This window comes from Myotis myotis, unplaced genomic scaffold, assembly GCF_014108235.1.
Source record: "Myotis myotis isolate mMyoMyo1 unplaced genomic scaffold, mMyoMyo1.p scaffold_m19_p_3, whole genome shotgun sequence".
NCBI lineage: Eukaryota > Metazoa > Chordata > Mammalia > Chiroptera > Vespertilionidae > Myotis > Myotis myotis.
In genome coordinates, this window is record NW_023416335.1 from 83,550,958 (window position 1) to 83,565,767 (window position 14,810).

Genomic DNA, 14,810 nt, shown 5'->3' on the forward strand with positions numbered 1-14,810 from the left:
GGTGCAGTGAGCTGCAGAGGCCAGCTGGAGACACTGAAGAACAGAGCTGGGACCCTAGAGAGACTGAGGGAGGCTAAGGAGTCTGGCATTAGGTCAGAGGTTCTGGTTTGGGTGAGAAGATGCATAAAGGGAATGCTACTTCCCTTATTTCCCACATCTCATAACTTTGAGGGTCTTCTTCCTAGTCCCCATTTCCTGAATGCATTCTGGGTTCATCAACCTCATATATGAGATTACTCCAGCTGTGGTTTGACCAATGGAGGAAAGAACCATCACACACCTTGATGAATGCAGCCACCGGTCCTGAGGATCTTCTTGGAAGTCGTTGCACGGTGATGACTCACGTGGATCACAGTGTTAGCTACAACTCCTTAAGTCTTTTTTTTCACATGGGCTCTGGATCATTTTTTAAATGGGATAGTGAATATTTTTACAAAGGAGTAATTTTCTAACCCATCTGAAATGTAAGCCGATATCATTAAGCTTAGTATGTCTTCCCTACATCTGAAAACTATACATCTCCAGTCCTTTGAATACAATTTAATTCAACAAGAGAGTACGATGTGAAGATTCTAAAACAGATATTGTGAAAAATGCAAAAAAGAACATGTTCTTACTGTTTTTAAGTAGCTTAGAATCCAATTTTATATATATATCTATATATATATATCTTTAACCTACTATATTAATATTAACATACTATATTAATATAGTAGGTTAAATTACCAGTCAACTTTACCTAAAAGATAAATCATTAGTAAGGATACTAAATAATAACAATAATAGTAAGAATAAGGTAAATAATACAAATAAATAATACAATAATTAATAAATAAATAATAATACAAGAATAAACTCTGTGTTTTGTATACTCAAAACTGTAAATCTCCTTTTGCCCACTCCTGTGTGTGTGTGTGTGTGTGTGTGTGTGTGTGTGTATAATGATTAAACATCTTTGGATCAGTCTCTAATTGTAAAATGTTAGTGTGGAATGTTCATTATGATTTTTCAAGGTTCTGGAAATACTTACCATGAGGTAACCATAGCACCTTCACAGCTCAGAAAAGTTGAAAGGTTTCACCATGTGAACTTCTGATTACCTTTTATCTACCTACATTGTGGGTAATTCAGATTAGTCACTGGCCATTCATCTCTGTGACCTTTGACCTAGAACATATCCCCTGGGTCTGTGGTTTTGTACCATCTTCTGCTCTCTCTTTTCTGGGGTTGATCTTTTGTTTATTTCCCGAGTCTCCTAACTTCTACAGATATGCCTCAAAAAGGGGTGCTAACAGAAATATGCCTTTGCAGGTCTTAAATAAGCTATCTTAATTCACTCTTTCCCCCTTTTCTCCCCTCCCTTTTAGTAAACTCCCACCTGAATTCTTATCACCTGAGATTAGTTTTTTCAGAGTCCTGCTGTAATCATTTTCCATTTTTCCCAGATCACCACTTACTTAATCTGACCAGCCAGGCTGAGGACCACACTATGTGTCCCCTACGCTCCATGACACCCCCTTTCTGAAGATCTGTTGGGGAGCCTGACAGATCTCAGGACAGGAAAGCTGTGTGACTTTCAGCAGATCCATTAATTCTGCTAATATTTACTGAGAGCCCATGGTGTGTAAGGCACTCTGGGAAGAACAGAGCGCCAGGAAAGGAGCTGCGTGACTGGGAGGAAGACAGATCAGCAATTATAGGCTTGGAGCCCACAAGGAAGGAAGTACAGGATTTTGGGGGAGCAGAGCCAAAAATCGCCAGCCTCAGGGTTAGGGAAGCTTCCTAGAGAAAGAGGCAGGTGAGCTGAGCTGGGAAAGAAAGAACAAGAAAGCAGGAAATGGTTGGCCCAAAGGGAGAAGTTTGGCTTCTCTGTGACATAAAATGTGAGGGCTGGTGGGAGCAGAGAAGGCTGTAGGGCAGATGAAGGCGCTTGGCTTTTGTCTAAGGGCAATAGGAAGCCACCAAAAAATTTCAATCAGAAGTGATATGATCAGACTGATCACATTTCCTCTGTCTTTCATAGCTTAGAAGCTCAGAACTGAATTGGCAGCCCACTGCTAGCAACTAGTATACAGAACCATCCATGTGCAACTTGGAGATTAATTTACCTTTTCTTCGTCATATTATCTCTTTATCCCCATGTCCTCATTTATTAACTTCTGTTGTACTCCATGCATCTCTGTAAGCCCATCACAGGTAAATAAATAAACCATATAGTGCATTTACTCTCAAACACCCCTCAAATTAAACATTTGTGTCCTCATTTTATAAAGAAGCTTGAAGAAATTCAGGAACTTGCCCATGGTCTTAGCATCACTCTATTCATCAATGGGACTTGTTCAACATCTCCCTTCCCCATCAGATTCCAAGTGCACAGAGGCAGACACCATGTCTGCGGGGTCGTGGGCGGATGCCCACCTCACGCACAGTGGCTCTCACACAGGGGGCCCCAGCCAGCTGCTGGCCGACTGACTGGCTCTTCCTGCTGGGGCTGTGGGATGCCCAGACCTGAGCACTTTCTGCTTCATCACACTGTCCTCTGCCACCTGCTTTGGTATCAGGTGGGCAAATCCTGTCCTCTGCCCTCTACAGACACATGTTTTTAATGAAGATTCGTCGTTGAACTTCCAAGTTCATCAAGTAACTAACACCTAGCAGCTGCCTTTAGAACTAGACTTTTAGGACTGGGAGAAACCTGAGCGACGATTCTGACCTGACCGACTCATTTTACTGTGCATTAACTCGGGCTCAGAGAGAGTGGCGGCTCCCCAAGGTCACACAGCAGGTTAACCTCAAGTGTCAACTCAACGGCAGTTCCCAGGGACCTTAGAAATGTCCTGTGTGGTATTGACAGTGTCACTCTGTTCATTTAGAAACATAAAGAGTAAATGTTTAATTTGACTTGCTCATAAAACTAAGTTGTTTGCAGCATGTAGGACAGTGATGGCGAACCTCTGACACACGTGTCAGAGGTGACACGTGAACTCATTTTTTTGGTTGATTTTTCTTTGTTAAATGGCATTTAAATATATAAAATAAATATCAAAAATATAAGTCTTTGTTTTACTATGGTTGCAAATATCAAAAAATTTCTATATGTGACACGACACCAGAGTTAAGTTAGGGTTTTTTAAAATGCTGACACGCCAAGCTTAAAAGGTTCGCCATCACTGATGTAGAAGGTCTGTTGATAATTTATTTTTAAAAGATTTGAAACCACAGCCCTGGGATTTATTCTAGCCACCATTCTGCTTTAGAGTCTCAAAAGCTGAGTGAGAAAGCCTCCTTGCTTGCTCAGGGTCACAGCTGTCCTGGGCTTCTCCCTGCTCACACACAACTCTCCCTGGGCCGTCCCATCCATTCATAAGGCTTCAGCCACCACTCAGAACCCAAGGGGTCCCAAACAATCATAGAGTAGCTAACACTCTTGGGGCACTTCAATGCACCAGGCATTGTTCTAAGCACAACACATAGCTTATCTCATTTAATTCTCACCACCACCACCGCCACCACAATCCACACAACACAGAGGAGGAAACTGAGGGCCTGAGAGATAAAACAACCAGTCCACGGGCCCATGTAGTGCACTGGTCACTGGCCCCTTTACCGGGATGGGTCTGTCTGTAACGCTCAGCTCTGGCCCAGGGTCCTCTCTCCCGAGCTCCCAATCCCAGCAAACAACTGCCTACGGGGCTCCTCATCAGGCCGTCCCAACACCAACTCTAAACAACTCCGCTTCCTGCCTCACCGTGCAGGCTGCCAGGCAAAGCACCAGGAACCGCTGGACCTCACTCCCTCGGTTTCCTTACCTACCACCTGCTCCCTGTCCATTTTATTCCTAGATATTTCTCAGGTCTGCTCCCTCCTCCCAGGGCCACCCCCACTGCATGTTTCCCAAGCGGTCCCTGTGCCACACAGCCATGGCTCCTGCCCAGCCCCCCACCCTCACCCCTCTTTCCCCACAGACGTCAGCACAGGGTTCCTGCAGGGGAATCAGAGTACATTCCTGAGGCCTCAACTCTGCGGCCCGAGGGTGACCATGATACTCCCGAGCCTCCTCTGGGGCCATCAGCTTGCCTCCTGGGCCCTGCTGCCTCGTATCAAACATCTCTTCTTTTCCGCCCACTCTTCCTTCCTTGGGATCCTCTTCCTCTGCCCTCCAGCCATGCTGGTCATTCCTTCTTTGCTCCAAGACTGCCTTTAAATTCATGCTCCCCTACCACTGTTTCTAGGTTGAAATGACTTTCCTTCCAGTCTCCCTTCTGCAGGCGACAGGAGCTATATATTGGGTGCTCATAGCTCTGTACAGTTATGTCGAGAAGATCTCTTTAGATGTAGGTAGAGGGTGGAGGGGAGGAAGGAAGGAATGCATAAAGCCCTGTGATCACGTCAGCACATAACCAGTCCGCTTCTGCCTCTTCGTGGGCTCCTGGCGGCTGCACCCAGGACATCCCAGCCCAACTTCACCATCATCAAAGTTCTGCTTCTCCTGCCTCCCCAGCAAGGCCCTCACCCAGCTCAGGACCGGAAACCTCCTCCCCGGCTCTACATCCTCACCCCCAGGGCCTCCCTTAACCAAACTGGGAAGAATGTTTGGAATCTGCTGATGGATGGTGGATGGAGGGGCCCCAGGGTCCTGCAGGGAGGCCAGAATGTTTGCTGTCTGTGACGTGAGCACTCAGTAAATATTTGTGGAGCAAAGGCCCAAACGTTCTATAAATATTTGTTTCAATAGATATGCAGTCAATCCCTGTGAGATAAGGTTTGTAAAGCCAAAGCATCAGAGCTTTCAGACATTTGAAGTTAGCGGTTCCAGAAGGCTGTGTTTTAGCAAGAAGAGTGTGTGCTCCTTGTAGGTGAGAGGAGGAAGTGAGCGTCCAGGAGTGAGGCGAGGTCCCCGGGGCCCAGTGGTCCCTGACCTGTGAGACACTCACACTCCCATGCCCGGTGCCAGCCCACTCGTTTGCTTGGACACATTCGCTTGGAAGTGGCAGAAACTGGCGTGACCACGTCTCACCACCAGGTCCACGCTGTGAGTGGGGAGAGTAGCCTGCAGGAGGGTCCTGATGCCACGCCCCCCAGAGAGTCTGGCTTTGGATGGTTACACTGCAAATGCTTCAGACACTTCTTTGGGGAACTTTGGGTTTTCTTTGTGTTTTTGTTTTGTCTTGTTTTCTTAAATTGCCTCATTGAATTCACACTGTTAAGAGATTAAGAGACACATTTGAATTGAGCTGTAAATTCGTAGAGAAATCATATTTGAAACTCATGCAGCGGTCCTCTGTCCACACAAATGTCCTCTACATGTCCAGGGAAATAATGTATCTAAGCTCCTGCAGGAACTTCAGAAAACCTAGAAGAGCAGGAGGAGAAAACAAGGCTGTGGGTAGCCCTGCCTTGCCAAGGGGACCACTGCTACCATTCATGTAAGTGCTTCTAGCGTTTTCCACCAGTGTGTGCCTTAGCTTTCCCAATTGCATCCAACAAGGATACTATTTTGGATCTGGCTATGTTTGGTTTTGCCCTCTTGCAATTTATTGTAAGTGATCTTTTTTCTGGTTTTTGTTTGTTTGATTCATTCTTGTTTTACTATTGTTTAAAACACCAATAAACATTTTGTACATGTATCTTTATAAGAAGCATATAGTTATTTTCTTAAGAAAAAAATAACTTAGCAATGGGATGGCCGGACCAAAGGGTATGCGCACACTTAGGGATTTGAGTCCATAGAACCAAACTGCCCTGCAGAAATGTTGACCCGCACGCAGAATGAGGCTGTTTCTACCCACTCTCATCGACTTTTTCATCATTTCCAATTTGATACACAGCCTAAAAAACAAACAAACTAATAAACAAACAAACACCTTCAGCTAACTTCTATGAACTTAAAGGTACTAATGCAGCTCCCTGAATTCTTGGTCACTAAGGTGAAAAGGAGAAAATTCAAAGTTGAGGCATACTTAAAACCAGGAGCCCACTCCTTCATGTCCTACACACTTTTTCCCAACAGCCGATTCAAACTGTTAAAGCTTTTGAGTCTGGGGTTCTCCTGGTGACAAACCATTTCCTCCTACATCCACAGGATCAAAATTATTCCCAAACACCAGCACTTCCCTGCTCGAGCTCCCTGAGGCAGTTTATGGCAGATGCCCATTCCCAGGGGTGCCCCACGCCAGCGACCACAGCCTTTATAGTAACAGCAGATGAAGACGCTGAGCAGTGGTGGCCAGGGAGAGAATTCCTTGGCTGCATAAGCTTGGATGGGGGGTTGGGGGTGGTGGTGGAGGAGTAATGCATGTTTGCTTCACTAACCTCTAATTGTCATTTAGCATTTCCTTTGGTAATAAATGCAGACAACAAACCATAGTAGTGTTAGCAGTTCCTGTGACTTAATTACCAGTAGAAATCATAGATATTTCATATCTATTACAGATGTTGCAGTTATTTCAAAATGTCATTAAGCTCATTATTACTTCGAAATTACAGCAATTAATGAGGCCTACTACTAGATCTTGTATGTTAATATGTTAAAAATAAGCGTTCTCTATTACCATACCACTAATTTATTTTTTTACTATTCTGAAACTGTATTTTAATATAAAGGTTTTCTTTATGATCCTGCATATTTTATTATAATATTTAAAACTTTGTTCTAAAATAAAAGAATCTACTACTTGACAAAGACATACACACGCCTTGTTCTGGGACTGGTTCACCAAACTTCAGACGGATTCACAAAAACATCAGAAGACACAAGAAAAGATGCAGAACCTGGAGAAGGAAGCCCTGTGGGCAAACCAAACTTTCTGTTTTAAAATCCCAGATTTTCCCTAGTGGTGGGAGGATTGAGGCCCTTCCAAATATTTTCTCATCGCCATTTTTAATCATTCAACGGACATTTATTTAACATCTACAGAGAGCCACACAAACTGTGGAAATGAAGCCAAGACAGCCCCAGTAAGAGAACTGCTGACCCGGCAGGTGAGAGGATGAGGTAGGCAGACCCAAGGAGCCGGGCTCAGAGAAAACACAGGGCCCAGCGCTGCTTCTGTGAAACCCACGGACGCTCCTCCCTAAGGCAGAAATGCTGTCAGAATAATTCATGGTTCCCCGGTAAGTCTTTTATTTCTCTATGACTCCCATCAACTCTATCGACATCCTGCTTCTTCCTCAGGATCCTCCCTCTGCGCCTCCTTCCCAGCTGGATGGAATTACCCCCTCTCTCAACACTCTTGCTCATGGGTTTTAGCGCGGCCACTTTTTATTTGTGTTATTTATTAATCTGACTCGCCTCCAGGGTCCAAGTGCCCAGTGTGGTATCTGGCGGTTTGGGTGCAGTGGAGCTGATCCTGGAGCCCTGGTTCTGGCTTTGTGCTCTGCCCCCTCCAGTTTTCCGAGACAACTTTCTTCCCTCCCGCTGGCTGATGTGCACTGACCAGGCCTGCAAGGGGCAAAGCCATCCCCCACGCTACAGCAACACCTCTCTTTGAAGTTTCCCACTATGTTCCCCCACCAGTCAAACAGGGTTTCCAAGGGGACACACTCCCTCACTCTTCAACCTGAGGGCTACCTCAGACAGCTTGCTTTCTGGCCTGGCTCTCACTCCCTCTGATGAGCTGTCCTTTTCCACTTGGTCCACCTCATCTTTTAACACTCGGTCAAGGTGCTTCCTTGGTCAAGTTGGACGCTTTTCCTGGCACTCGCATCCACCCACTCCAGCACCACACAGAAATGACTCTTTCCTCCTGGGGGTCCCACGAATCCTGCACACTTTTCCCAAAGGCCGTCTATGGCCCCTCCCTGGCTAGAAGTTCCCTAAAAGCAGGTCCCAGAACCTAAAAGGCAATACCTACTTGCCGAATGAAGAAGTGAGTGGAGGGATGAATGAATGCATGCCCCTTCTCTCTTCTTCTCCCCGTCTCTCTCCAACTCTTCTCTTTCCCTTCCAGTCATTTGGTTCCAGGGCTGTCTTGGACACTAACTCTGCGATCATGGGTAAGTGACTTCACACCCCTGGGACTCAGTGTCTCCTCTGTAAAAGGAGGGAGGAGGAAGACCCAAGAGGCTGTGTAGGACACTCCCAGCCCCACAAAATGTGTAATGTGTGACTGTTGTGTACCTTTGTAGGTGTCAGTACTGCTGCGATAGACCCTCCTACAGACACACTGTCTGTCCCAGGCACCCATCCAGGACCAATGTCCTAACTCTCATATCTAGTTGGTCATGTAGTCCTCTCAATTCTACAGCATTTATGTCTTTAAATCCCAGTCCCACCTCCCCTTTCCCTTAAACCACTGCTCAAATCCAGGCCTGCATTTTCTACCATGTGGACTATCTTGTTACTGCCTCCATGATATCCAGTTGCATCTGAGTCCATCCTGTCTTCTGCACAGCCCCAGACCCCAGTCCTGGAGCCTGGTGACTGAGGGGCAGGGCTTCTACAGAGATTGCAAGGACGTGCAGGGCTTGGATTTGCTGTGAGAATCAAAAGTCCTTGCCTTTAATCATTTCCATCCACCAGTCCTCTTTGTTATTCTATCTTCAGTGCTTTTCTCAAACTTCCAAACTTTGCCATCTGAGCTTTCTGGGCAGATCCCCACTTTCTAAATTACAGAGGACAAGTTAGATTAATAGGAGGGAGATGTTCAGACCCTCCACCCCACCACCACCACCACCTGCAATTGATCCGTATTTGCATCCACCTTCACTTTCTTGTCCTTTCTCTGAGAGGCCCGATTCTGCCACCTCTGTTGTGGGTCCAATTTCTTCTTGCTTCCTCAGAGAGTGTAAGTCATTACCTATGATTGATAAACATGTGCACATAATCCTGTTTTACATTTTCCCCTTGACCTTCTGTTTAGTTGTTTCTCTACCTCTCTTCTTTCTCTTCTAGACAAGTTCCTTAGACTGCTGACTCCACTCATTAGCTCCCCTTGACCCCCTTTCATCATTCAGGCCCCTCACAGCACCTTTCTGCTCCAGCCCACCTGAGCATATCACCTTCTTTACTTGACAACCTCTGTGAACACTTTTCTGTTGTCTCTCTGTCCTGACATCTCTCTAGCACATTATAATGTCACCCACACTCTTCCTAAATGTCCCTGCCTCCCGGGGCTCACCTGCCTCCCTCACCTCCTCTGCAGGTGGTTCTTCTTCAGCTCCTCCTTCAGCTGGGTTTTCTCAGGCTCCATCCTCCACCTTTCTTCCTGGACTAGACTTTTCCTGAGCAGCACATCGCCCCCCGGCTCACCTCCACTCACAGAAATGACTCTAAGCTCACTCACTCCAGCTGTGTTAATCAGGGCAGGCTAACATCCCTCCTCCCCAAAATGTCTGGGGCCTCGCAGGTCAAGTTAACTTTTTATTCTTTTCATAGCTCATTCTGAGTTGGCAGGCAGTCTGGGGAGCAGGAGCCCTGATTCACACAGCCACTCAGAGGGCCTGGCTCCTGCAGCCTAGCTCTGTGCTCCCACACCCTCAGTCCTCCCACTTAGCGTGGGATGCCCAGACTGTGCCAAGTTCCTTAGGGCCCATGGACAGTCCTTCCATGGCTGTATGTTATGGCCAGCATGGATGAGAAAGGTAGCCTGGATGTGCGCAGGAGAAGAACACTGAACCATTTAGCACCAACTCTCTGCTGACTCACCCAGGTCTCTCTCACGGGCCCAGAGCTATCCGTCAAAATGGCGAGAAGAAACCTTTTCTTAGATACCTATCCCAGTGATGGCGAACCTTTTGAGCTCGGTGTGTCAGCATTTTGAAAAACCCTAACTTAACTCTGGTGCCGTGTCACATATAGAAATTTTTTGATATTTGCAACCATAGTAAAACAAAGACTTATATTTTTGATATTTATTTTATATATTTAAATGCCATTTAACAAAGAAAAATCAACCAAAAAAATGAGTTCGCGTGTCACCTCTGACACGCGTGTCAAAGGTTCGCCATCACTGACCTATCCGATGGCTCCTCGTTCTACCCATTCCAAATGCCCAAGCTCCCAGGCTGGTTTACCTTTCTGTTCCAGTCCTGGTGATGGCACCATCACCCACCAATCGCCTGAGCTGGAAGGACCCCACACCCTTCCCCACGCCCCACCCCCGACACATTACTTCCTGGCGAGTTTCTTAGATTCTTCCCTTGCACCTGACCTCTTTCCGCAGTTCAATAACGGACTTCTCTGCATACAATCTCATTCCACTTTAAATCTTTATAAATGGACTCATGTTTCATCCTTACAGCTCCTCAGTGTGATTACAAGGCCTACAGGCCTGAGCTCTGCTTCCCCGCTCAGACCCCATCAGCCAACACTACAGTTGGAGGAAGCCAGCATAGTTTCCATTCCTCTGCCTGTTCACAAGATGCCGCCAACACTCCTCCCCTCTCCCCTCTTCTCCCTCGTGGTAATCTCCATCTCATCCTAGAAGGCCCAGCTCAAGCATCACTTTCTGGGGGAGCCTTCTATGACCCCCCCGGAGAGAGTTGACAGCTACCTCCATGTAAATTACTGCTGGTCATTTCACAGAATGGTCTCAAGCACAAGGACCAGTTAAGTACGCTAAAGAACACGACCTCACCTATGGTATTAGTAAGCCTTTTCACACGCTAATAGGCTCAATTTGAAACAATGGGAAGGGGCCTCTAGTTCTTTATCTCACAACTGACTTATCTCTCCTATGGAACTTTGAGAATTGAAAGTCTGCAACAATAATTATTCCTGGGGCAGGCGGAGGAGAGGGGGAAGAGAAATTGAACATAATCCTAATCTGTTGGCAGGGAAACAGAGAAAGGACCTGTATTAGTTAGGGCTCCTCTAGTTTGCAAGCCACAGAAAACCTAACTGAAACCAGCTTCAGAGAAAAGAACAATGCCCAGGGGTCAGTGTAGCTTCAGACTGGATGACTGAGGGCTCAAATGCGTTGCAAAGATTAACCTCTCAGCCCAGTTTTCATTAAGCTTCCTCCATCTTCTGAATCTACATCATGGTTCCTGCAGGAGCCCCAGCTCTTTGCTCATGGCTGCAGCACTATTAGCAGCTCATTTTCAAACTGAATCCAGCAGAGAGAGAGAGATAGGGACAAGATTCTGAGTCTTTTGTGGGCTAAAGTTGACTCTGACTGCACCAGGTTGGGTCACCATGGCCAGGAAAGGGTGGATGTCAAGCAGATCATTTATGTAGTCACACAGGGGGTTCCCAAAGAAAGGAGGATGAACACTCAGCAGCCAACAGCAGATGATATTCCAACACCTCTTCTCAAAACAAAATTAGAACAAGAGCAAAGCCTCCTTTCTGAAGCTGTGTCTTGTTACCCACCTCCCAGGCAGAATTAATTCTTCCCTCCACTTTGTTCCATGATATTGAGGGAAATATATTTTACATTATAATAATTCTTAATATATCCATGCCTCTGGACTGGGGCACCTCAAAAGTAGAAGTGTTTTCATTGCTGTACCCACAGCATGGGGCGGGGGAGGGATGGGGGGTAGGGGGGGGGAGGAGTCCCTAAGCTTGGCATATGGTGGGTGCTTAATTAGTGTGGTGGATTCTGTGAGTGAATGAATAGTAACATCCTCCATAGGAATATTTCATCCTCCAGTGCTGGGTTTTCTGGGTCACGTGGCTATGGTATTAGGCTGGGAAAGGCAGCTGTCTCATCTACACAGTGGCTCTGTCTGATGCCATGCCCGACAGGGAGAAGGGCCACGTGCCTTTGTGCCATGTATTTTCACCTGTAGAGTCTCTGACTCAGTTGGCACCTACTCTTCCCTTTGTGGTGCAAAATCCCCTTACAAGGACACAGAAGTCCCTGGTTCTGCTGGCCAAGCAGCTTGGCAGACTGGGAAGAGTTCAGGGCCGAGTGTTGTCTATCACTGTTCAATAGCGGAGACGGGATTCATGTGCCAGCCCTGACTTGCACTGCCCCATGCAGCCCTCTTTGGGACACACACTGAGGAATGGACAGAAGGCCAGCACTGGGGCAGCCATGGGCCCCAGGCATGCTCCCCAGGATGGGGCTGCCTGGCTTTGGAAGTGGTTGAAATGGTGGCTAAAAGCACAAAGCCTGGTGTCAGACACACTGGTTTACATCACACTTAGCTCATTACACTGACTTACTTCTTCTGTAATTCGGGATAATACATTCTTTACAGGGCTGATGTGAGGAAAAATTAGATACTGTCATTTCAATTGATTAGCACATATTAACTGCCCAATAACATGGAATAATAATAACAACACATGGGTTCCATTTTCCTTTCCCCAGGAGAGCGTAAATCTCCATGCTGTGACCCGACTCCACCATTCCATACCTGTGAGGGAAAAGCATAACTCCGTCTGTCATTTCCAACATCTTGGATCTATGAAGTAAAACAAAACCAAATAGATAATAAAACAAGTTCTAGTTGTTTTCGTCTTTAAGGGTCCAAATTATGTGAACTTTAAAAACATTTTTAAAATGAATTGTCACAAAACTTTATGAATCAGGTATATCGTCTGGCTTTGGGACACAACCTCAAATGACTACCTAAGCCAGGTAGGTAACCGGATTAGTGACACATGCCAGCGATTAACAGTGTGGGGCCATCCCAGGAATGGTGGGCTCTGTCAGACTGGAGGCCACAGTGGACAACAGCTAAGACTCAGCATCAGCTGATTATTGTCATGAAGGAATATAGATAAACTCAAGGTTGTCGGAACTCGGAACAATATCCAAGTTTCAGAAGGGATATCTCTAACCGCCCACCCCAACCCCTCAAAAAACAACAACACTGTAAAAACATGTCTGAGAGGCAGCTCTGGCCAGTAGGCTTGATATGGCCTGAGGATTATGAAATTGTGACCTTTGATCTTAGCTGGCTCCTTGCCATTGGTGTTTCTCAAAATAAGTTACACTTTACAAGTTCGGCAGGCCAATTCTCACTGCATAGAGGTATTTTTTTCAAATTCATAGGAAGATATTTCATTCTTATCACATGGGAAGGCAATTACTTTTGATAACTATGTAAAAAGTTATTTTTCTCAGGTGTTCTACAGCTTCTTCAAAGTCAACCTCAAGGTTTACCTCTTCCCAGAACCCCTCCATGACGTATTTAACTCATCTAATTCCACTACTGCTCCTTGGTTCTCAACTCCTTTATATTGTAGTATTGCTTCCGGTAGTCCATGTTTGTGTACCAGTTAACAGACTAAAATTCATATCTCTGAAATGTAACTGAAATTTCTCTTTGCTCTCTTATAACAGTTTTAAGTAGCTCTGGGTTGGGGAGTAGGGAGGTAAGAAAGGGTTCTGCTCCACTTCATCATTCAGGGACCCAGGCTGGTAAGACTGTGCCATCTCCAACATGAAATTTACAAAGTGGTAGTTGAGTTGTCTCCAACCAGTTGGCTGAAGGTGAAAGAGCAGAAAGGATTGCCCATGGGAAGTTTTTATGAGTCAGGAAATAACAAAACAGCATTTGTACCCATGCTCCTTTGGCTAGGATTCAATCATGTGGGCTCATGCAGCTGCAAGGGAGTCTGGGAACTGCAGTCTGTTCACCCAGAAAGAGGACATTTTTAAATGAATAACTACCAGTCTTAGGAATGGCCCTCCCTTTAGATCCAAATATACATTTTTTTTTATCTTCTTGCCCTCATAGAACACCCTCACTTTCCTCAGAGGCAGCAGCCCAAAGTCCCATCCAGTTACTATATCCCACTCAAATTCCAAGATCTCCAGGTGAGGCACCAGTTTGAATGTGGCTCCTAAAGGTCAGGAGCTAAGACAAATTTATCTCCACAGTCACAATGGTGGATCCCTGGCATGATCTGTGATAAAATGCCCATAGGAGGCATGTGGGACACCGGAGGCCCCAGCCCTCCATAGTTATGAAATCCTGTTGGTGAGGCATTGAGGAGGCCCCTTTGCCCTGGCAGTGGGAGTTCCTTGACTGGACTCTGACTCTGCTCTCTGGGAAGAAATCCCTGCCTCTGTCCTCTAAGACTCCAGGCTCCTACCTCTGGGAGGCTTTTTTGTCCAGTCTCCTCCATGGTCACACATGAAGTGGGTTTTGAGGAGAATGTTCTCCTTGTGAGCTACGCAGCTCAGACACTCACTTCACCTAATTCCAATTCCTGCAAGTTTGGGAGTCTGGGGGTCCTTTGAAGGTCTCGACAACATGGTGAAACCTGGCTTGTGTTTTCCTTGGCAATGAAAGTCCCTCACACAGTTAGCAGGCTTCTTCCCTATTTTTATCCCATCAATTCAATGTGTCAGTAGCAAGACCTAAAATATTTTTCTGGACATGAATGTGTTGTTTTAGAACTCTGATTGCCTACTCCATCAGCTGAACAGTGAGCACCTAGAAGTCGTCTGAAACCAAAGGCACATACGGGGAGTCCATACCCTTTATCCCATCTTTGCTGAAGGAGTGAAGTACCTTGTCTAACCAAAAAGTCTTAAAGGGCCTTTACTGCTTTTTCAGTCTTATTTTAAACTCTAGAAACAATAGGTGTTTCCAATACTAGACAGCCCAAATTTCTGCATTTTATTCCCTTTCCTTTCTCCTGATCTCACTCTTTTCTTGAAAGCCTTTGCCAAATGCAGTAAAGAGCCATGGGTCACTAACTTTCTGGATCCTCAGAGCTACATGCTCACTAGCACATAGGCACCGTTTTAAGTTATCACAGGAAAGTTTTGCCAATTCACAATATGGATCCCAACCTCTTGAGCCTCCAATAGTTTCATCACCACTCACTACCCCATAGTCAAGGCCACACATTTTAGGGTTTTTTTTACAGCAGCGCTCCACTTCAGAGTATTAATTTTCAT

At 45.9% G+C, this 14,810-nt stretch overlaps 1 long non-coding RNA gene across 1 annotated transcript; it reads right to left on the bottom strand.

Moving 5' to 3' along the window:
- Window positions 1-6,623: 6,623 nt before the first annotated feature.
- LOC118649524 lies at window positions 6,624-14,008 on the bottom strand. The gene is made up of 3 exons (XR_004965681.1): window positions 12,310-14,008; window positions 8,703-8,798; window positions 6,624-8,603 (listed from the first exon to the last, which is right to left on the bottom strand). It is a non-coding gene; the product is annotated as an uncharacterized LOC118649524 (long non-coding RNA).
- Window positions 14,009-14,810: the final 802 nt, after the last annotated feature.